The sequence below is a fragment of the Trachypithecus francoisi genome, unplaced genomic scaffold, assembly GCF_009764315.1.
Source record: "Trachypithecus francoisi isolate TF-2019V2 unplaced genomic scaffold, Tfra_2.0 Lachesis_group15, whole genome shotgun sequence".
Taxonomy (NCBI): domain Eukaryota; kingdom Metazoa; phylum Chordata; class Mammalia; order Primates; family Cercopithecidae; genus Trachypithecus; species Trachypithecus francoisi.
Window position 1 is genome coordinate 102,248,596 of NW_022681460.1, and position 23,828 is coordinate 102,272,423.

At 46.5% G+C, this 23,828-nt stretch overlaps 1 protein-coding gene across 4 annotated transcripts in view; it reads left to right on the forward strand.

The window, feature by feature from the left end:
• Nucleotides 1–23,828, forward strand: part of CPPED1 (calcineurin like phosphoesterase domain containing 1) — a 137,378-nt gene that overhangs the window by 95,953 nt on the left and 17,597 nt on the right. The gene's annotated exons all lie outside the window — the stretch shown is intronic.

Consider the following 23,828-nt stretch of genomic DNA (forward strand, 5'->3'; position numbering starts at 1 on the left):
TCCCTGGGTTACCAGTGACTTGGCAAATTCCAGTTTTGCCAACGGTTGTGTCTCTTCTCTTTGTCCTCATTCTTACTTTCGCCAGGGCTTACTTTCTTTTCTTTCTTTTTTTCTTTTCTTTTTTTTTTTTTTTGAGACAAAGTCTTGTTCTGTTGCCCAGGTTGGAGTGCAGTGGCAAAATCTCGGCTCACTGCAACCACCGCCTCCCAGATTCCAGCGATTCTCATGCCTCAGCCTCCCAAGTAGCTGGGATTACAGATGCTGACCACCACGCCCGGCTAATTTTTGTACTTTTAGTAGAAATGGAGTTTCACCATGTGGGCCAGGCTGGTTCCAAACTCCTGACCTCAAGTGATTTGCCTATGTTGGCTTCTCAAGGCCACAGGACCTGATCAGTTTTCCTCTGGTGAGGTAGATTAAGTTCTCCTCTAGAATCGGGAGAGAGGAACGGATTTAGTCCCACCTGGAATTACAGTGCTGGGATTACAGGTGTGAGCCACCACACCCAGCCGACACTTCCGTGTTTTCAAGACATTTTGCAAAAACCTCATATAATTGGAGACGTTTTCCAGCTGTTCCATGGAGATAAAGTTAGAAAACTTCTATTAAGGCCTTTGAAATTTCATGCCATGCTTCAGTTGGTGCAGAAAACTGTCTTGATGACAAGGAAAAAAAGCATCAAGATGGCATGAGCACCACCATAGAGACTATTCTGTAACGGAGAATAAAGCCAGAGAGAACATTTAATGCCACTGAAGTGATTCCTGTCATATTCAATAGTGGGTTTTTTTGAGATGGAGTCCTGCTCTTGTCACCCAGGCTGGAGTGCAGTGGCACGATCTTGGCTCACTGCAACCTCAGTCTCCTGGGTTAAAGCAATTTTTCTGTCTTAGCCTGCTGAGTACCTGGGATTACAGGCGGCCGTCACCATGTCCTGCTAATTTTTGTATTTTCAGTAGAGGCAGGTTGGCCAGGTTTAGTTTCACCGTGTTGGCCAGGCTGGTCTTGAAACTCCTGACCTCAGGTGATCCACCCACCTCGGCCTTCCAAAACGCTGGGATTACAGGTGTGAGCCACCGCAGCCAGCCAGATCTAATGTTAGATGAGTAAAACCCATGACTGCCCTGAGTTCTTTGTTTGTCAGCCACATTCCTGAGTGGTATGTAGTTCTGTGGTTTTCCCATTGTAGGACGGAGCACCCCCAGATATCGAGAAGACCCACAGCTCTAAATTTATTTATTTATTTATTTATTTATTGAAAGAGTCTTGCTCTGTCACCCAGACGGGAGTGCAGTGGCGTGATCATGGCTCACTGCAGCCTTGACCTCCTAGGCTTAAGCAATCTTCCCATCTCTACCTTCTGAGAAACTGGGACTATAGGCACATGCCACCGTGCCCAGCTAATTTTTAAATTATTTGTAGAAATGGGATCTCACTGTGTTGCACCTGGCCGGGCTTGAATTCCTGGCCTCAAATGATCCCCTTGCCTTGGCCCCCAAAAGAGTTATAAATTACAAGTGTGAGCTCTAACAGAGCACCCTTGGGAGAAGCCTGTTGACCACCCACCAAGGGCCCTACAGGGTGGCATCGTATCCATGATGCCCCAGCCCCCTGCTCACTCAGAACTGCAACCCCTCAAGCTCAGGAACAAGAGCTGTTGGCAAACCACGGGCTGGTCTGTGTCTCCAGTTATGCCAGCTCCCAGAGACTGATAGCCACAACCAGAATGGCAGTTGATTAATTTAGGGCAAGACTGCAGCCCCGGCCTCTGCCCCAGCAGTGCTTTCTCTTCCTGTAGGCAGAGCTACATGGGAAGCCCAATTATAATCAGGAGGCTGCTTGGTAGGCGTGAGACAGAGCAGGGGGGTTAGTTTCCTTATTCCACTCTCAGTGACATCAGGCGCTGGAATCCAATGGCTCCGTCTCCGGAGGAGCTCACTAGCTGAAGGCTCTTGGTCATTTCATGTCCCTTCAATTGTCTCTGTAGCCTGTCCACTGTCTAATCTGGGTCCCAGCAGCAGCTCTGCACAGTGCTTCCTGCTCTGCTCTTGCCCATTCTAGTTCATTCTGCACCTAACAGCAAGATGGGCGTGTAACTGGCTGCCCAGTGTGAGGCTTCCCTTCACCCCCAGGTCTGGCCCAGTTCCTCACTGCAGTGTCCAGGGCCCTTCTCAGTCACATCTGCCTTCCCCTCCAGCCGCTTCTGGTTCACCTGCCTAGGCCCACTCAGCAATTTTTTGTTGTTTGAGACAGAGTCTCACTCTGTCACCCAGGCTATAGTGCAGTGGCATGATCTCGGGTCACTACAACCTCCACCTCCCGAGTTCGAATGATTATCCTGCCTCAGCCTCCCGAGTAACTGGGATTACAGGCGCTCACCAACACGCCTGGCTCATATTTGCATTTTTAGTAGAGATAGGGTTTCACCATGTTGGCCAGGATGGTCTCGAACTCCTGACCTCAAGTGATCTGCCTGCCTCAGCTTCCCAAAGTGCTGGAATTACAGGTGTGAGCCACCATGCCTGGCCTCAGTACTTTTTTTTCTTGAGATGGGGTCTTACTGTGTCACTCAGGCTGGAGTGCAATGTTGTGATCATAGCTTACTGCAGCTCTGGATTCCTGGGCTCAAGTGATCCTTCCACCTCAGCCCCCCAAGTAGCTGAGACTACAATAGAGCACCACGATGCCTGGCTAATTTTTTTATTTTTTGCAGAGATGGAAGGCTCACTGTGTTGCCCAGGCTGGTATCAAATTCCTGGCCTCAAGTGACCCTCGCGCCTGGGTATCCCAAAGCGCTGGGATTATAGGTGTGAGACACCACATCCCACCTCCCACTCAACTTTGACACCTTCTGTATAAGGCTCTCCCCTCCTCTGTGCCCCAGGTTCTTCAGCTTCTCTTATCCCAGCACTTGTCAAATGGATTTGCAAGTGTTGACTTGTGTGAATCCCCACTAAACTCTCAGCTCCCTGAGGGCAGGGACAGGGTTATATTCAGCTATGCAGTTGGGAGGCCTGGCTCTGATATTAGCTCATAATAAATGCTTTATCAGTATTTGTGGAATGAATGAATGAGTCAAAGTCTTTGGGCCAGGTGTGGTGGCTCACGCCTGTAATCCCAGCACTTTGGGAGGCCAAGGCAGGCGGATCACATGAAGTCAGGAGTTCGAGACCAGGCTGGCCAACATGGCGAAACCCTGTCTCTACTAAAAAATACAATAATTAGCCAGGCCTGGTGGTGCCCACCTGTAATCCCAGCTACTCGGGAGGCTGAGGCAGAAGAATCACTTGAACCTGGGAGGTGGAGATTGCAATGAGCCGAGATTGCGCCTCTGCACTCCAGCCTGGGCGACAGGAGCATGTTCAGACCATCAAGTTCCCAACCCGTGGCCTCTGTGGCTTCGGTCTTAGGGAAGCCACTTGTGCCTCTCTCTGCTCCGGTCCTCAGGCTGGCTCTCCGGGGTCACTCATCAGTCTGTCTCTCTCTTCCCAAGCACCCCCTCCCACTGCTTCCTCTAGGCAACACCTGCGGGTATACAAAGGCACCTCTTCTTGGCCACTGGCCTAAGGGTCTTCACCCAAACCTGCTTCACAGAGAAGGCCAGAGAGATGAGGGCCCTTTCCGCAACTCCCTGTCAGTTTCCGCGGCCTGCCAAACCAGGCCCTTTGCTGAATGACCTTCCAAACGCAGCAGAAATCTTAGGCAACATCAGAAAGAGATATGAGTCAGATGTGGATGCACTCTGCTGCAGACAGAGAGACTTGCTGGGCTTGGAAGCTCAGGTAGGTGGACACTCCTGGGGCCTCAGGTCACAACAACGTAATTGGAACTCATTTTGGAAAGCCAGAAGTTCAAGTGATATTTTGTAAAATTCATTAACTTAAAAGCTGGGATAAAATTGGGGGTGACGATGGCAGCTGGTATTTAATATTGCCTTTGGTTTTTTCTCCCCCCGTGGCAATATTATTCCCTACTACTGTTTCAGTCTCATTTATCTCCTTGTGCTGAAATGCCAGGACTCAAAAATATGTCAAAAGCTCATCAGAATATCAGGGTAGCTTTTAATTATGATAATTGTGTTGTTATAAAATATCCTTTTAAAGAGCACATCTCTCCCCAAACCACCGTGGAGGTAAAATTCAGCTTCCTTCCAGCAAGCTTAATGAATAATTCTGAATCATTGTGTGGGATGAATAAATGATTTAATAATGAGCATCAACAATCATCTCTCATTGTTGCATTAATTTTTAAAAGTGGGATGAGGTAAATGAGGAGGAGGGATGTCACTGTGCAGTGGACCACCGGGAGCAGAGGGGTGTGCTGTGTGAACCGAAGCCCGCCAGCCTCCAAGCTCAGGTTTCCCTAGAAACAGATGCATCCTATTTCTACTTTTGAAGCTCACTAGAAAACCCTCTTTGTATGATACAAAAACACTGTCAATAGCCGGTACAAATAAACAGTTATCAGGGCAGGACAGATATACCAGTGTGAAGTGCCACCTGTTATTTTCTGTCTTCGTTTCCCCTGCGTGAGGATAATCAATTTCATCACATCCAAGGGATGTAAAAATTGGTTTTCCCCTTAATTTGCCTAATACCTAGTTGGAGTAGCAAAGACAGATAGTAGATAGTGAAATCTTGGTTGTACCGGGACATTGTCTCTGTCCCTTATGCCTCTTTCAGCAGAGGGTTAATATGTGATCCATTTAATATGGATTCCAATTTAGAAACTCAGTCTTAAAAAACAAAAGCTAGCTCTTTAACTGACCATGTTTCCCTTGATGTCTCGATACCTTTTCTTTTTTTCCATTCTCAGCAGAGAGATTAGAACTGTGTATTAGAGAGCCCAGAGCAAATTTGGCAATTATGAAAAATTCCAATAAGTTGATCTTCCCTGCAAAAGTTAATGAGTCATTTCACAGAATTAGAGTTTCATTTCTAGTATTTATGCTTTTTTAGAAAATGAGAGAGAGAGAAGATAAATCTTAGCCCATGGTTATAGTTTTAAGATTTCAAAGTTTTGGCCAGGCGCAGTAGCTCACACCTGTAATCCCAGCACTTTGGGAGGCCAATGTGGGTGGATCGCTTCAAGTCAGGAATTCAAGACCAGCCTGGGCAACATGGTGAAGCCCCATCTCTACTAAAATACAGAAATTAGCCGGGCATGATGGCGGGCACCTGTAGTCCCAGCTACTTGGGAGGCTGAGGCAGAAGAATTGCTTGAACCCTGGAGGCGGAGGTTGCAGTGAGCCAAGATTACGCCAATGCGTGCCAGTGTGGGCAACAGAGCAAGACTCCGTCTCAAAAAAAAAAAAAAAAAAAAAAAGTTCAAAGTTTTAAAGAACAAAAAGGTCAGGTTCCCAGAATCGACTTTATAGGAAGATAAAACATCAAATCCTGCTCTGACATCCTTTGAGTTGTATTGCACACACTTGTTTAGATCCTGATTCCTCCAGGAAACAGAAGCCCAGCCTTATTCACCTCTGTAAGGCCAGCCCCTAGCCGAGAGTGTCATATAGTAGCTCCCCAATAAGTAACTAGTGGTTAATAGAATTGAATTAAGCGTGATTCAAGTCTACTTATCAGCAGGTAATATCCGTATCACTGTGAATTAGTTTTCATGAACTGACTTTTTTATGGTGGTGGTGGGGGACAGAGTCTCACTCTGTCACCCACGCTGGAGTGCAGTGGCGCCATCTCCACTCACTGCAACTTCCGCCTCCCAGGTTTCTCCTGCCTCAGCCTCCTAAGTAGCTGGGATTACAGGTGCACACCACCACGTCTGACTAATTTTGTTATTTTTAGTAGAGACAGTTTCACTATATTGGCCAGGCTGGTCTTGAACTCCTGACCTCAAGTGATCCGCTCACCTTGGCCTCCCAAAGTGCTAAGATTACAGGCATGAGCCACCACACCCAGCCCACAAGCTGACTTTTTTATGGGAAATGCTTCACCTAGAGGGGTCAATAGAACTTTTCTGTAAAGGGTCAGCTAGTAAACATTTTGGGCTTTGTGGCTCTATGGTCTCTGTAGCAACTACTCAACTCTGCCTTCATAATAAGAGAGCAGCCACAGACAGTGCATAAACAACGGGGTATGGCGGTGTTCCAATAAAACTTTATTTACAGAAACAGGTGGTAGGCCTGCCGGTGATAATTTTCCAACTCTTGGCTTGGAGAAATGTTCCCATAACGGGGTGTCACTCTTGCTCTCCCCAGAACCTTGTCCACATTCTGTCTGTGTCTAAGTCTAGGATGTATCTGACGACCCCATTGTGACAACTGCCTGACTCACGGAAGGGTCTGCCCAGAACAGGCCTCCTGAAGGTTCTCAGTGAAGGGCATGCCTGGGTGAGGCACATGTTCTCCTGAAGACCAGGATGTGATTTGGGGATGGAGTGTGGATAAGGGGGTCCATGGTGCATGTAAGATGTCTAATAATTGGGTGATCAGCTTCACATGTATTAGAAAAAAATAGAACTATCTTATCAATTTAAAGAAAATGATTGAATGATCACCTGAGCTCAGGAGTTCGAGACCAGCCTGGCCAACATGGAGAAACCCCATCTCTACTAAAAATACAAAAATTAACCAAGAGTGGTGGCATGCACCTGTAGTCCTAGCTACTTGGGAGGCTAAGGCAGGACATTGGCTTGAACCTGGGAAGTGGAGGTTACAGTGAGCCGAGATTGTGCCACTGCACTCCAGCCTGGGTGACAGAGCAAGACTCTGACTCAAAAAGTAAAAAAAAAAAGAAAAAATAAAGAAAATGATTGAGTAAATAATAGTATGAGTACTGTGCAGATAAGGCAACACTTGGGGATTTGTACAGGGGGAATTAGTGTCTGGGCTGGTGGGCGGGGGGTCCTGTAACCTGGCAGGTGAACAAACAGGATTTGGCTTCCTAAGTTACTTGAGATAAGTCACTAAACATTACTCTGCCTTAGTTTTCTCACTTATAAAATGAGGGTACTCACCCCAACCTTGTCGAGTTGGTGTATCCCTTAAGGGGAGTCCTATATAAAATCAAAAAGACAAGTCAGGCCAGGCGCAGCAGCTCACACCTGTAATCCCAGCACTTTGGCAGGCCGAGGCGGGTGGATCACCTGAGGTCAGGAATTCGAGACCAGCCTGGCCAACATGGTGAAACCCCCATCTCTACTAAAAATACAAAAAATTAGCCAGGTGTGGTGGTGAGCGCCTGTAATCCCAGCTACTTGGGAGGATGAGGCACGAGAATCACTTGAACCCAGGAGGCAGAGGTTGCAGTGAGCCAAGATCACACCACTGCACTCCAGCCTGGGTGACTGAGTGACACTCCATCTCAAAAAAAAAAAAAAAGCAAGTCACTTAGCACCATGTCTGGCTCATAGTGAGCACTCCGTAAGGGTGTGTTTGTTGTTCTGTGTGATCCCGAACCGTTTGGGGAACCCACAGCAGGCGACTGTGCTTTATCCATTAGCTAGACCAGCATGCTTCTCACCCCTGGGGTGCTGGCGTCCTTCTTGCGGGGGTTCTTGAGAATCTCCAGGACAGGCAGGCCTTGTTTGGGGACATGCCTGCTGCCTGCTGATATAGCTGTGTAGATTTGAAAGGGAAATAGTGATCAACTGTGTTCAAAATTCAAGCTATAGGAAGTAAACTGGACAAAATTCTCTTGGCTCCTGGGATGTGCGGGAAGATAGACAGTTACAGCCAGTCTGAGATTTTTCAGGGTAGATGAGGAATGCATGCTACTTTTAATTTTAACAAAAGGGGGTACTGGTTTAAAAGGATGGTAATCATTGAAGTAGATGAAAAATTCTTACGGAATTTAGTGATAAAATTTGATCCTTTGTTTATTTTTCAAAGCACACGCCTGTTTCAAAAGAAAAAACTTTAGACAAATTAAAGTTCACAGTTTAGTTGAGCAAAGAATGATTCGTAAATCCGGGCAGACCGTTAACCAGAATAGAGGCTCAGAAAGACCCCAGCACAGCCAAATGGTGAGAGACTTGTGGACAGAAAGAGGAAAGTGACCTACGGAAATCGGAAGTGAGATACAAAAACAGCCAGATTGGTTACAACTCAGCATTTGTCTTATTTGAACACAGTTGACTTATTGAACCGTTGACTGCCTGTGATTGGCCAAAACCAGAGATTGGCAAGAGTATGTTCTATTCTGTTTACACATCCAGTTCAGTATGTATACAGAGAAACCTTTGGCTGAAATTAAAATGTGTAAGAAGGCTGGGCATGGTGGCTCACACCTGTAATCCCAGCACTTTGGGAGACCGAAGCAGGAGGATCACTTGAGCCTAAGAGTTTAAGACCAGCCCAGGCAACACAGTGAGACTCCATCTTTACCAAAAAGAATTTTTTTTTTTTAACCTAACCAGGCATAATGGTATGCACAGGTGGTCTCAGCTACTCAGAAGGCTGAGGTGGGAGGATTGGTTGAGCCCCGGAAGCCAAGGCTGCAGTAAGCTATGATTGCACCACTGTACTCCATCCTGGGCAACCGAGCAAGACCCTGTTTCAAAAAAATAAGTAAATAAAAATAAAGTATATAAGGAGGCAGCTTGAGCCTCAATTTAATTTAACATACCTCACCAATTAAGTGTTAGTAAACACACCTTTGAATGTTTAGTTTCATATTTTTTTTCCAAATATAACAGACCTGTCCACAGGGCAGTGACAACCATGTTACAGTGCCCTCCCATTTAAAATGAATTTTTTAGGCTGAGCGTGGTGGCTCACGCCTATAATACCAGCCCTTTGGGAGGGCGAGGTGGGCGGATCACCTGAGGTCAGCAGTTCAAGACCAGCCTGGTCAACATGGTGAAACCCCATCTCTACTAAAAATATAAAAATTAGCGGGATGTGGTGGCACGCACCTGTAATCACAGCTACTCCCGAGGCTGAAGCAGGAGAGTCACTTGAATCTGGGAGGCGGAGGTTGCAGTGAGCAGGGATCGTGTCACTGCACTCTAGCCTGGGCAACAAGAGCGAAACTCCGTCTCAAAAAAAAAAAAAAAGATTTTTTAAAAACCATCTCACACTCATGCCCCCGCCCTACCCCCCCCAACTTTTTTTTAAGCATCTATAGAATCCAGAGTTTGTGGGGCCTTATCAGTTTGAGGAAGTTTTCCCTTTTTGTTTTATTTCCTGAGATTTAGTCTTGAATTCATTTTCCCACGTTTAGCCTATTTTTTAGGTTCTGATCAGTTCACCGTAAAACATCACATGCTAGTCATTTAATGTCTGATTCTCATTCTCTATAAACCTAGATAAAAGACCAACTGCCAAAGCTACATCTGGTATGAAGTGATAGATTAGATTTCTCACTTTGGAGGTATCCTTAACAGTTGGGCTAATTAAAGTTGAAATCAAGTCCCAATGGTAAATATTTATAAATTGAGAATCTGGCATGTGTAAATGTATGCTGCTGATTCCTGAAGTTAAAGCAACATTTATCCATTCAGCAAATAGCATGGGTCTCATGCTAGGCACTGAGGACAGAGGGATGAACAAAACAAACAAGTTTCTTCTCTGAGGCTGTGGATTGCTCTTCAACAAAAATGTTTAGGTTTTTCTGTTCTTTTGTTTTTTTGTGAGAGGGTCTCACTCTGTCACCCAGGCTGGAGTGCAGTGGCGCAATCTCAGGTCACTGCAAACTCCACCTCCCGGGTTCAAGTGATTCTCCTGCCTCAGCCTCCCAAGTAGCTGGAACTACAGGCACCCGCCACCACACTTGGCTAATTTTTGTATTTTTAGAAGCTATAGGGTTTCACCATGTTGGCCAGGCTGGTCTCTTAACTCCTGACCTCAGGTGACCCGCCCACCTGAGCCCCTCCTAAAGTGCTCGGATTATAGGCATGAGGGAACACAGCCGGCCAACTACAAATGATTTAATTTTTTAATTCCATCACAACATTGCAAAAAGGAGCCCCCAGTGCATGGGAAACAGCAGTGTCTCTTGAAGTTTATGAAGTCAAAATATTATATCTTCTCTTTTGAGGTCATGTTTCAAAAATAGCAATTAGTGTCATTTTGAAATCAGCAGTGAGATTCTTTGTAAAATTCCAATATCCCCAGCTCAGTGAAACGCTCATTCTACTATTTACTGCACTTGCGTTGACATTTTCTGTAACTATTTCCCACAGTGTAAGTATAAATCTACAACGTTGCTTTATAAAATAAGCTAAAAAATGCTTAATTTCATTGCCTTTTAAATTTTACTTTAAAATGTTTGCATATTAATTGATTGATTTGAAAGTAAAAAAAAAAAAAAAAAAAAAGCATGGCCAGGCATGGTGACTCACCCCTGTAATTCCAGCACTTTAGGAAGCTGCGGTGGGCGGGTCGCTTGAGCCCAGGAGTTCGAGACGAGCCTAGGCAACATGGTGAAATGCTGTCTCTACAAAAAAAAAAAAAAACCACACAAAAAATGAGTCCAGGTATTGTGGTGCACACCTGTGGTCCCAGCTACACAGGAGGCTGAGGTGGGAGGATCGTCTGAGCCTGGAAGGTTGAAGCTACAGTGATCCATGATTGCACCACTGCACTCCAGCCTGGGTGACAGAGTGACTCTTTCTCCAAAAGCAAATACCACTCATTTAGGTGAAGCCCCCTGGGTACCAGACACTGTCCTGTGAGCCCCTGTGTCAGGACCTTAAAGGTGCTTTCTCCAGGTCTTCGGCACAGGTGTGGAAACTGAGCACGTCAGTTGTAAGGAGCAGAGGCCCTCTAACTCTTGAGTCTATTTTAAATTTCACAGGCGTAGTAAGAGGAAAGGAAATCTTTTTTCTCATACGTCTCCGTTCTGTAAGCACTATGCTGTGTGCAGTTGGAGTCCAGGTGAGGGCGCTGTTCCCTGCAGTAACATTGTCCAGATGGAAGGGGCCACGTCAGGCAGGTGTGATGTTCCTTCAGCCACTGAGCCTCCTCTGGGACCGCCCTGCCGAGGGTGGGGGCCCTGTGCTGTGTGCTCTGTCTCCGTGGGGACTGTGATATTCTCTGATCTCACTCCTCCATTATGCCACTGAAGGCACCTAATAGAGCAATTTCTCTTCCAAAAAATTCAGATGAACAGGCTTCTTGAGAGCCATGGTCAATGTTCACTTTTATTTTTATTCACATTATTGTCAGCGGCTGCTCCCATGGTGTGGCAAACCTACACCACAACCCCACAAGGTACTGGTATTTTTTCCGTTTCGCCGACAAACAAATTCAGGTCCTAGAGGCGGAGTCATTCATTCAGGTCACAAAGCTACGAAGCAAGTGCAGTGATAGCTAAGGGTTTTGTGGGGATCAGATGAAATAATCCAGTATCTTGAGACAGTGTCTGGCTCCTGGTAGGTGTTCAGTGATGGTGAACTTCTATTCTTATCATTATCATCATTATTATTGAAAAATATTTTAAATGACTGGACATGAAAAGGATGTGTAAGGGACACAATTTCTGATTTTCCTTTAATTGGTACCCCTGACCCACTGCTGAGTGTTGCCAGAGTGGGAACGGAAGTCTTCCTGGCAGTGTTTCTTCTGTCACTCCCCTATTCACCACACTAGGGTCCCCTGTCCCCAAGATGGCTCTCTGAAGCACCACCAGCAGGTACTAAAAACCACCTTCCTCGAGGGTCGGTGTGACTCCATTGGTCATTTAAAACGCAATAGACATGGCCAGGCACAGTGGCTCATGCCTGTAATCCTAGCACTTTGGGAGGCTGAGGCAGGCAGATCACTTGAGGTCAGGAGTTCGAGACTAGCCTGGCCAGCACAATGAAACCCCGTGGCTACTAAAAATTTAAAAATTATCCAGGCGTTGTGGTGTGTGCCTTTAATCCTAGCTACTCGAGAGGCTGAGGCAGGAGAATGTCGCTTGAACCCAGGAGGCGGAGGTTGCAGTGAGCTGAGATCACGCCACTAGCCTGGGTGACAGAGTGAGACTACGTCTCGAAGGGAGGGAGGGAGGGAGGGAGGAAGGAAGGAAGGAAGGAAGGAAGAAAGGAAACACGCACACAGAGGACACTATACTTGTAAAATAGTAATAATGATTACTTAATAAATAGTACACCCCAGGGACTCTTCCTCTGATTTTGTAGACAAGGAAACTGCTGCTCAGGGAGACAAATCGGATTCCCCAGCATCGCCCAGCTGCGAAGTAGTGGGTGACACTAATGCTTGGGGCCTGGGCAGTGACCCTGGGTCCTGTGTTCTCAACAGCATTGCTGTTGGGTGCCCCAGAGCGTGTTGATGAGCAGAATGCACCATGGGCATGGGTGTTGATGGCAAGTAGAGAGGAGCTGGGACACCTGTGTGGGGCAGAGTCCCACCTGCTCACCCTCCTGCCCATTCTTCACCTGCTCCTCTCCACGGGCTGCCTCAGGAAAGGAGCTGTGCAGCGACCGCAGAGGCTCAGCACGGGGATGTCCAAAAGGGATCTGCCAAGTAAGGGTCCCTGGAGCCCACTCAGCATAGAATACAAGGGCGCGGAATTCTCCTTTGGCCTCCACAAGCAGGAATTTTTCTTTCATAGTAAGCCTCTACGTTTATCCATTCATCTTGAGTATGTGAATTGTGCCTTCTGCAGACAAAGATGCTCTTGATGGTGTCTCTCTCTCTCTCTCTATCTCTCTCTCTCTCTCCTTCCTTCCTTCCTTCCTTCCTTCTTTCCTTGTTTCGTTCTTTCTTTCTTTTCTTTCTTTTCTTTCTTTTTGGTAGAAACTGGGTCTCACTGTTTTGCCCGAGCTGGTCGCAAACTTCTGAGCTCAAGCAATCTACCTTCCTCAGCTTCCCAAAGTGCTGGGATTACAGGCATGAGCCACCACACCTCACCTTTTTTTTTTTTCTTTCTTTCTTGAGATGGAGTCTCGCGCTGTTGCCCAGGCTGGAGTGCAGGGGCATGACCTCAGCTCACTGCAACCTCCGCCTCCCAGGTTCAAGTGATTCTCCTGCCTCAGCCTCCCAGGTTCAAGTGATTCTCCTGCCTCAGCTTCCCGAGTAGCCAGGACTATGGTTGCTCCCCACCATGCCCAGCTAATTTTCGTATTTTCAATAAAGACTGGGTTTCCCCATGTTGCCCAGGTTGGTCTGGAACACCTGAGCTCAAGCAGTCAGCCTGCCTTGGCCTCCCAAAGTGCTGTGGTTATGCGCGTGAGCCACCGCACCTGGCCTTCTTGATGGTGTCTTTCATGAAACAGGAAGGGATCTGTGCCCACCCCCGCAGACTCTGGCCAGCCCCTCATGGGTTCAAGCCCAGGAGGGCTCATTATCTAAAGATCATGGCTGCCAAAAAAAAGCTCACTTAAAATGCGGACCGCAGCTACAGAAAACGGCGATAAAATAAAAATAAAGGTTGGTTTGAGACATTGTCTTGAGAAAGGAGACAAATTATGCCAATCAGTTAATTTCAGCTTGTATTCGATGAAATGGTTGTTACTGCCGGTACGCACCAACTCACAATGAACGGAAAAGAAGGCAAGTGTCGACTTGGTTTCCTTGGAGTAAATGGTCTGAAAAAATTCTTTGACAGCATCCTGTACTTTACATTTGACATTGGCAGCAGCATCACTGAGGGTTATTTTCAGATTTCATCAGTCTTCCTAAGGGTCTGTTTCTGAATCCATCAGTAATCTGATGATTGGCTTTTCAGGAGCTAATATGGGCAGGTGTGTTTGCTCCATGAGAGCCTTATTTGCTAATGACTTCCCCAGTGTCGTTTTCTTCGGCTTTGTGAAATCCCGCACCTTTAGTGTCATTTGTGGTCTCACATACAGGTGCACTCTGGTTGCACAGCTTGGGGGATTGGGGGTGGTGGCTTGGTTTATAAGCCATCCATTTATGAACAGTTTCTTGTTAATGAGAAATACTGGCTGGGTGTGGTGGCTCTCACCTGTATTAATCCCAGTGATTTGGGAGGCCAAGGTGGGAGGATCAGTTGAGGCCAGGAGTTTGAGACCAGCCTGGGTGACATAACAAGACCCCATCTCTACAGAATATACTTTTTTTTTTTTTGAGATGGAGTCTCGCTCTGTCACCCAGGCTGGAGTGCGGTGTCGCGATCTCTGCTCACTGCAAGCTCCGCCCCCTGGGTTTGCGCCATTCTCCTGCCTCAGCCCCCTGAGTAGCTGGGACTACAGGCACCCGCCACCACGCCCGCTCGGCTAATTTTTTTGTATTTTTAATAGAGACGGGGTTTCACCATGTTAGCCAGGATCGTCTCGATCTCCTGACCTCGTGATCGCCTGCCTCAGCCTCCCAAAGTGCTGGGATTACAGGCGTGAGCCCCCGCACCAGGCTCATAATATACTTTTTTAATTAGCCAGGCGTGGTGCTGTGCACCTGTAGTCCTAGTAACTCGGGAGGCTGAGGTGGGAGGATCTCTTGAACCCAGAATTTCGAGGTTGCAGTGAGCCAAGATCGCACCACTGAACTCCAGCCTCAAGGACACAGTGAGACCCTGTCTCTTTAAAAAAAAAAAAAAAAAAAAGCCCTCTTTTCATATAGCTGATCATATATGAATGAGCATTTAGGAAGCATAAGATTATGTCATACAAAGCATTATCTCATGTCATTAAAAACTCAGACCACAGCTCATTGTACTCTGTAGACATTCCACGTTCATTAAACTCTTGTCATTGTTGGACACTGAGGCTGTTTCCACTTGTTCTCTGTCATGCATAACACCATCCTGAACTTCTTCATGCATAAACAGACCCAAATCTTAACATAAAGATACTTGTGCATTTTCATATTTGTGGAACAAATGCCTGCAATCAGTCTTAGTGAGGCCACATGTGACTGTGTGTCGTGTTTTGCTGAAGAGATGTAGCATTCTGACTGGAGCTTTTGACATTGGGGTCAGGTATTTTGCTTAGTGTTATATTCATCTTTACATCTTTTAACATTGACGGCACATGTTCTCTGCGTGTTTCCACGTGTTCCTTGGAGACAAGGGGAACACATGAGGTGGAGTAAGTATCAGCCCTGCCCTCAAGAAGCTCAGAGCCTTGGAGAAAAGTCAGGAAAGAAACCAGAGAATGACACTTAAGACGTAGAGTGGGGGATGGGAATGATAAATCACACCTGTAATCCTAGCACTTTGAGAGGCCAAGGCGGCAGATCACCTGAGGTCCGGAGTTGGATACCAGCCTGACCAACATGGCAAAACCCTGTGTCTACTAAAAATACAAAAGTTAGCTGTGAGTGGTGGCAGGTGCCTGTAATCCTAGCTACTTGGGAAGCAGCTGAGGCAAGAGAATAGTCACTTGAACCCAGGAGGAGGTGGAGGTTCCAGTGAGCCAAGATCCTGCCACTGCACCCCAGCCTGGGTGACAGAGCAAGACTCCATCTCAAAAAAAAAAAAAAAAAAAGCTCCTGGAGTAGGATTCCAGGACACTTTAGAGTTGTTTCTTATTACTTAAATTTCTCTCCCCATAAATCACATGTGAAGATGTGCAAGTACTTTGCTTGCTACCTATTGGATAGGGGTGTGGTTTCTCTTAAGATTGTATGAGCGTGGTGGTTTGCACCTGTAGTCCCATCTACCCTGAAGGCTGAGACAGGAGAATCACCTGAGCCTCGGGTGGTCAAGGCTGCTGTGAACCGTCATCGCACCACTGCACTCTAGCCTGGGAGAGAAGAGTAAGATCCTGTCTCAAAAAAAAAAAAAAAAATAATAGTGTGAGTTGCGTGGCACCTGCTGCCCTTGTGACTTTCATGTTAGTGACTTTCCATTCCTCCTTGCTGCTTCTCTCCTTCCTTCATTCTGTTACTGTTCCTTTAATTTATAACAACCTTTACGTTATTACTGTCTTCATAAAATCACTCCGTTAAGTGTCTGCTTTGGGGGCATCTGTTCAATTAATTGAGTATAAATTTGGGGATTGCCTACTGTATGCAAAGCCCAAAGAAAGCTTTTTTATGTGATTAATCCATCAATACACAGGACCATTGTGACCTGGTGCCTCTCTTACCTGTATTCCAGTCAGGGTTGTGGAATAACCATTTTCTTGCTTACTGCAACTTCAGCCTCCCGAGTAGCTGGGATTACAGGTGCCCACCACCACGCCTAGCTAGTTTTTGTATTTTTAGTAGAGATGGGGTTTCACCATGTTGGCCAGGCTGGTCTTAGATTCCTGACCTCAAGTGATCTGCCTACCTCAGCCTCCCAAAGTGCTGGGATTACAGGTGTGCCTGGCCTAGGAATAGCCATTCTTAATCTTGTTGAGGTCACTGACACTATGGCCAGATCCCTGGCCAGGCCCTATCCCAAGAAGGTGCACATTGCTTAAAGGTAAAGCTAAGACCCCTGGTACAGCATGCAGCAGTTAAAGGGGACTTAGGATATCATTGTAATATTTCATTTCTTTTTTTAAAAAATGTAAAGGCAGATCTTGCAAGATGTTAATATTTGTTATCTCTGGATGGTGGCATTATGAATGTTACATTATTCTTTTGTACTTACCGTATCTTTTAAATTTCTCAAAGCATGAAAAAAGAATATTATAAGAAGGATCCCTGCAGTGGAGTGAGTATAGGTCAAGAGTTGGCAAATGGGTTCTGTAAAGGGTCTGATTAAATAGTTTAGGTTTTGTGGGAGAAGAGGCAAAATTGAGGATATGATACAGGTACTTACAAAGTCCTAAATGCAGCCATTTATGATAGAAATGTAAGAAGCATTCTTAGCTCACAGGCCCCATCAGAAAGCGGACAATGGGCTTTAGTTTGCCAACCCCTGGTGTAGGTACTGAATCAGTTATCACTGATGCTTGTATTTAAGGGTCATAGTTACAGAGCCATCCGTCCTTTTCAAAAAAAATATACCACTTTACATTTCCCGCACTTAAATCTCTTCAGCCACAGGTAAAAGGCCACCATCTAAATCAAAGGGAGGAAGAGATTGTCTTTGTTTTCAGTTGCCAACATTTTGGGTGTTTTAGTAACTGATACTCTGCCTCTCATGTCTGTCGTCTGGTTCTCACTTCCGAATTGCCTCCAAGTTGTCACACAGACATGGCAACAGGGTTACTAAGCCACCTTTCCCGTCCCAGCGTCCTCCCCTCTCTGATGAGGAACGTGCCACAGCACTCACTACCTTTGGACCTGTGTGTGCCTTGGTCCTACTGAAGGCCAGAGGGTTGGGAAATCAATTTCACAGGAGTAGAAATGGTACGAGAAGCTTATTGACAAAACTGTATTCTAGTGAAGGCTCACTGAATCCCACCCTGACAAGGAAACCCTCTGCGGCCTCTCGGACAACAGGAGAACTCTGTTATTTTGTAGGAGTTTCCAAAGGCCAACTTACATAGTGTTTGTTCACAAATTGATTCTTGGACATGGTGGCTCATGCCTGTAGTCCCAGCTCCTGGGGAAGCTGAGGGAGGAAGATCACTTGAGCCCAGGAGTTCATGACCAGCCTGGGCAAGATAGCAAGACCCCATGTCAAAAATAAACATATACAATTAATAAACAAGCAGTCTTCAAAACAAATGGATTACTGGCCACCTCAAAAGGAGAGTGACTGTTCTAACAAGTACAGGATAGTATGAGTAGCATCAGTTCCTTTGGGCTGTACAGAACAGGAAACTCCCATCACCCAGCTCAGAGAATAAGGAAGTTCTTTGGACAGAGGGCCACAGGTGGCTCAGGCGTTTGGCCTGGCTGAATGTATGAGCAGGATCTCTCTGCACACCTGCTGTGTTTCTCCCTGTCGTGACTCGTTCCATAGGCTGGACCTGTCAGCTGGCTGATGCACTTCTGCACGTCACATTAACACTTGACAACCCCAGAGGAGGAAAGGGGGACTGTTTACAAGAAACATAACCTTTCTCAGATGCCCCAGTGACTTCTCCCAAATCTCCGTATCCAGACCTGGGCTCCTGCCTAGACCCCAAGTGGCCGTGGGAGGAGAATTGTCACAGCTGCGTCCATCCTGGTTTGGGGAATGAAGTTGGTGGTCTCCCTGAGCAGGACACTGCCCAGAACAAAATCAGGAGGAAAAGGGAGGGTGTGGATATTGAGAGGCAACCAGCACTGTCTCCAAAGGCAAGAAAGAAAAATGCCCTTGTCCACACTTTATTTCAAACACAGTCTCAAGAAGCATCAGTCCCTGGTGTACAATAGTGAGTGTGCCAGGAGTTTAAACGCATTACGCCTGAAACTCACAACAGCCTCCTGAGGCCATTATTGTTACTATTATTATTATGATTATTATTTTATTTATTATTTTTATTTTTTATTTTTTTGAGAAGGAATCTAGCTCTGTCACACAGGCTGGAGTGCAGTGGCACGATCTCGGCTCACTGCAACCTCCGCCTCCTGGGTTCAAGCGATTCTCCTGCCTCAGCCTCCCGAGTAGCTGGGATTACAGGTGCCCACCACCACACCTGGCTAATTTTTGTATTTTTAGTAGAGATGGGGTTTCACCATGTTGGCCAGGCTGGTCTCAAACTCCTGACCTCAGGTATCTGCCCACCTCCGCCTCCCAAAGTGCTGGGATTGTAGGCGTGAGCCATCGTGCCCAGCTAAGGGATCCATTATTGTCCCCTTTTTAAAACTGAGGAAACAGTATACAGTGAGGTGCAGTCGCTTGTGTTTTGGCATTTAAGTAACAGACAGGATCCAGAGTCAATGCTTGTTCCGCTGTCTCCGATTTCCAGCCTCTTGTGAGTAAGGTCTCCTTTTGTAAGGAACATGGCAGTTCGTTTGTAAAATCAGAAAATATGGGAACTCACCCTTCCCTTTGATAATATTGACAAAGGGGAGATTTGGGTTTCTCCTCCAGATACCTACTAAAGTATAGCTTCTGAGTTGCCACAAGTTTCATTTATTCATTCACTGTCCATCCATCCATCCATCTCTCCATTTATTCATTTCTCCAGCAGTCACAGAGCGGCTGCTCTCTGCTATTCATCCTGGGGATGAGTATTCAGTTAAACACACGTGGCCTCTGCCCTTAAGGAGCTCATAGACCAGTAGGGGAAACCAAGGTGGGAGCCAGAAATCAGGGCAAAAGTAACAGAACGTGCAAGGAACAGGATGAAGAAGAAGGAGCCCTGTCCAGCTTCACCAGGGATGTTTTTCCATTGGAGGAAAGGAATGAACAGAGTCTTGAAGAATGAATAAGAGTTCATCAGGCAGACCTGGGCAGAAAGAGGGCACAACATGGGCAAGACTGGAGCCACAAAACAGCTCATCCTGTACCGGCACTGGCACTGGAGTTGCTCAGTGACTGGAGTAGGCTCAGGCGGAGACATTGTGTTTGATCAGGACCTTAAGGTGATGGGGAACCCTCAAATTTTACTTGATGAAGTGGCACAAGTGGGTTTTGCTTTAAAAAAAGAAATTGTAGAGAGAGGGGGTCTCATTTTGTTGCCCAAGCTGGTCCCAAACTCCTGGGCTTAGGTGATCCTCCAACCTCAGCCTCCCAAAGTGCTGGGATTACAGGCATGAGCCACTGTGTCCGGGTTTTGCATTTTAGAAAGATGGCTCTGCTCAGTTTACCCGGATGCTTTTTCTCCGCTTTCCTTCCTGACTGAGGAGGTTTTCGGGGCACTAGCCTGGCAGGCTGAAACACGCTTCCTGCAGACCCCATGCAGCTGTGTGTGGCTGCATGACCTAGTTCAGGTGTTTAGCAAGCGGGGCTTCCCGAAAGGCTTTTTGTTGGCCCTTACCTCTTCTTCCACCTTGGAACTTGGACCCAGTGCCTGGAAGCCCTGCAGCCATCTTGCGATCTTGAGGATAGAAGCTACAAACTGAGGAAAGCAAAACAGAAAGATGGAAGGAGGCTGGATCCTTAATGAAATCCTGGAGAGGCTGCGCCCTCCCTGGACTGCTTACCTCCTCTTTTTATGGGGTAGATAAATCATAGTTAAGCACAAATACAGCCTTTACTGTTTTAAGCCACCATAGCCACTGACAGCTGAATATCATACAGGAGATCAGAGAACCAGGAAAATCACACTGAGGATGGAGCGGAGATGGGGGTAAGCATGTTCAGGCAAACAGGTCAACAGGATGCATGGACCAGGCGGAGGAAGGGAGTCTCGGGGTGACTCCTGCATGCCTGGGTTGGATGACTTCATGGTGCTCCAGTTAAACCCACACGAGGAGGGGTGGGCATTAGGGCAAAAGAAGTAAGTAGGTTGAGTTTGCAGAGCTTGCAAGAATGTCCAGAAGAGAGGTCCACGAAGTCTAGGAACAGATTGTTGGCTGGGAAATGATTCTGAATTTTTGGCAGGTGGAGGTGGTTGAGGTTATAGCAAAAGCGGTGGTCATCAGTGAGAGGGAAAGGGACGAGAGAAGGGGAATGGACAGAGCCCAGGGAAGGCCACCATTGAAAGGGCTTGTGGAAGCCAGGGATGTATGCAGGAAGAATAAGCTGTTAACTGGAGGAGGAAGTGCCTCGAAGCCCAGGGGTAAGGAAGAGTGTACAAATTTAGTTAATGTGTGTTCTTTAAGGGATCATTGCCTGATCAGAATTTTTCTTCCCCAGTTATTCAAACGGAGTCTGACTTACCCAAGGTCCTCATGTTCTGATGGCTGCAGTACCCCCTTCTTGGCTTTCCCTGGCTCAAGTCAGAGGCAGAGCACTTTCTCCCTAGCACATTTCATCTTGAACAAATTCTGCAAAACATTTTCCTTCCGTGGCTGGCCGCCACCTCTGTCTACCTCCCTCGAGTATTTTTGGATGGATTTCCAATTTGATACATGAACATTCTGTCTGTCAAAACAATATTTTTAATGAGCCTCTTGTCCTGACAGCTGTGTTTAAGGTAGGGTATGGAAATCTAGAAAATTGTCCATTCTGGATCGAAACCTTAATGTGTGCCCCACGCTCCATTTCACACGCAAGCTGCCATCTTCTTTTAAAAATAAAGAGGAAATTATGAACAGTGAGAAAGATGTAATTTGTGCAAATGAAAAGAAAAAGATCTTCTGATCAGATACTTAGAGAAGGATGAGAGGAAAGTATAATTATTGAGTGCTGCCTGAGTACAAGACATGCAGCTTCCTGCTGTGCCACCCAGGGCGTGTCTCTGATTCTCGCTTATCTTCCCAGTGACCCTGGGATTGGTTGATACTAATCTTGCCTTCCAGATGAGGAAACTCGGGTTCACATATGTTGCTGCACATGCCACACCTACACAGCTCAGCAACAGTAGAACTGAGGTTCAAGCCTGAGGCTCCCAACCCCTAGCTCCCACCCCAGGCTGCCACTGCTTTTCTGACAACCAAATATTAGTATTAACAAAATGCAGTCCTCCTCTTGCATGTTCTACAGGTTTTGAATCTGTAAGTCATCAGGAAGGGGAAAAAATTAAAAGTTGAGCATAGCCCCCCCTTGTAGAAAAGTAATAAAGGGACTGGGTGCAGTGGCTCATGCCTGTAATCCTAGCACTTTTGGGAGGCCAAAGTGGGCAGATCACCTAAGTTCAGGAGTTTGAGACCAGCCTGGCCAACATCGCAAAATCCCACCTCTACTAAAGATACAAAAATTAGCTGGGCGTGGTGGTGGGAACGTATAATCTCAGCTACTCAGGAGGCTGAGGCAGGGAGAATTGCTTGAACCCAGGAGACACAAGTTGCAGTGAGCCAAGATCACGCCACTGCACTCCAACATAGGCGACAGAGCAAGACGCTGTCTCAAAAGAGTAGTAAACGGCAGTGAGTCTCGGGGTTGAGGAGCATAACTGATCCTCGAGTCCAGGGTAGGGAAGTGATGCTATGCTGTGATCACACTCTCAAGGCTGGGGACTCAAGAGGGCAGCCAGACGCCTCCAGGCCCTGGAGAGGAATTATTTCCCAATACTGCTCTTTACCCTGGAGCATGAGAGCACATCCACATGCCCTTTGTAATTCTAAGTGGGATGCAGATGTCGTGGGTGGAAGTGGGAAACGTCACGTTATGCACAGGAATGTGGGCCCCTCTCAGCTGCCTCCAGGTGTTGGTGTGATGCCTGTGACCACTGAACCTCTTCCATCCACTCTCAAACCTTTTGCAGCAGAACTACTTCCATCCTGATGAAGCTGAAAATGCACAGCCCTAGGTGTTTTCTAGGCCACTTCTGTGCCATCCCCATCTCCCACATTCTTAGTTTTAATTAAGAGGAACTTTGAAAAGGGAAGAGTATAATTTTTGTGGATCATTAATCAGGTGAGATAGGAAAAGTATGATTTACGTGGTGTCTTAATTCATTTTGTGCTGCTATAACAGAATACCTGAGCCTGGGTAATTTATAAAGAACAGAGATTGATTTCTTGCTGTTCTGGAGGTGGGGAAGTCCAAGGTCAAGGGGCTGCGTCTGGTGAGGGCCTTCTTGTTGGGGCATCCCTGACAAGAGTGAGGAGGAAGGGGGCCTGGCCAAATTCATCCTTTTTTTTAAAATTAGGAAGCCACTTCTCTGATGACAGCATTAATGCATTCATGATGACAGAGCCCCCGTGACCTAATCATCTCTTAAAGGTCCACCTCCCAATGCTGTTACACTGGGGATTAAGTTTATAACACTTAAACTTTGGGGGACACGTTGAAATCATAACGCATGGCTCTTCTTTAGGGGAGGAAATGGGGGTGGGGGAGGAATCCTTAAAGAAATCTCTTCAGGTTTTACAGTATGAGCTGGCTTTAGGTAAAGGTCATTTTAACAACTGGGCCATTGCTTCCTACCCAAGCAAAACATTAAAAAGAGAGAAAGACGAAGAGAATCTCAAGAGGAGGCTAAGAATCCTAAGACAAGCCAGATGCTTCATATCACATAGACCAGACATGTGAGCAAATGCCTGAAATGACCAAGTGTATAGGTGTTAATGTCACACCCATAAGAGGAGATGAGGCTTGAACCCAGGTTTCCAGCAGGGTTCAGCCCGGGAGCACCTGGACCCATCACAGTGAAATCTTTGAGAGGCTCAGCTCCAGCAGGAGATATTGCCCCCACAAGCCACTCCAGGTCTCACAGGGGCAGGGCTGCTTGGCTTGGGCACTCCGTAACCCAAGAGTGTCTCTCTTCTCATGCTGATGATACAGCAAGCAGGAGTAGATGGGCTTCTCCGCCAAGACCCAGGTCAGAGGGGCTCTGCAGATAAGACTGCTTCTTCCCTGGATCTGTTTCTGCCCACTGAATCCCAGATGGTCTCTGAGAAGCTATAGTAACTATGTGTGTCCCCATGCCTGTGAGTAGTCCTTAGAGGGCTGAAAGGCTCTGAACTCTCCTGACCTCCCAGTTTACAGTATTTGTATTATTAAGATATAGAATGATCATCCAACAACCTAGATTTTACATAGCAGTGTGGGGGCAGAGGGAAAGCTTTTTGTTCCACCTTATGAAGGTTCACTGTGGAAATGAACTGACAATGAACAGGTGATCAGGAAAAACATGCATACAGATGTTTTAATGTGCTGAACTTGAGAGCCATACAAAATATGAGACTCAAGGGGCAAATAGTTGAAGCTTATATACCCTCTTCATAGGGGAGAGGGAAATGGGAGAAATGTAGGCAATTTTGAGCAGTCATAAATGATTTTTAGGGGAATTGAATGGGCCTAGGAAGCAGACATTATCTTGTAAACGATTCTTTTAGGAAACTGAATGGGACCAGCAAGTTATGGGAAGGTAAGAGACAGAACTGCATTGTGAACAAAGGTTGTCTTATTATGTAGATAAAGTCTCCTACATAATCTCTTGGAGCTACCCTCAGAAGAATGGAAGAAAAGCCTGTCTGGGCATGGTGATGACTTTTAGTCTCTTCTCTTCTCCATTGGCTAATCTTTCTCGGTTATTTGATGAGATTCCTAGGGAGGGATTCTTAAGATAATTGCATTTCTTTTAGAAAGAAATCTCCTTAG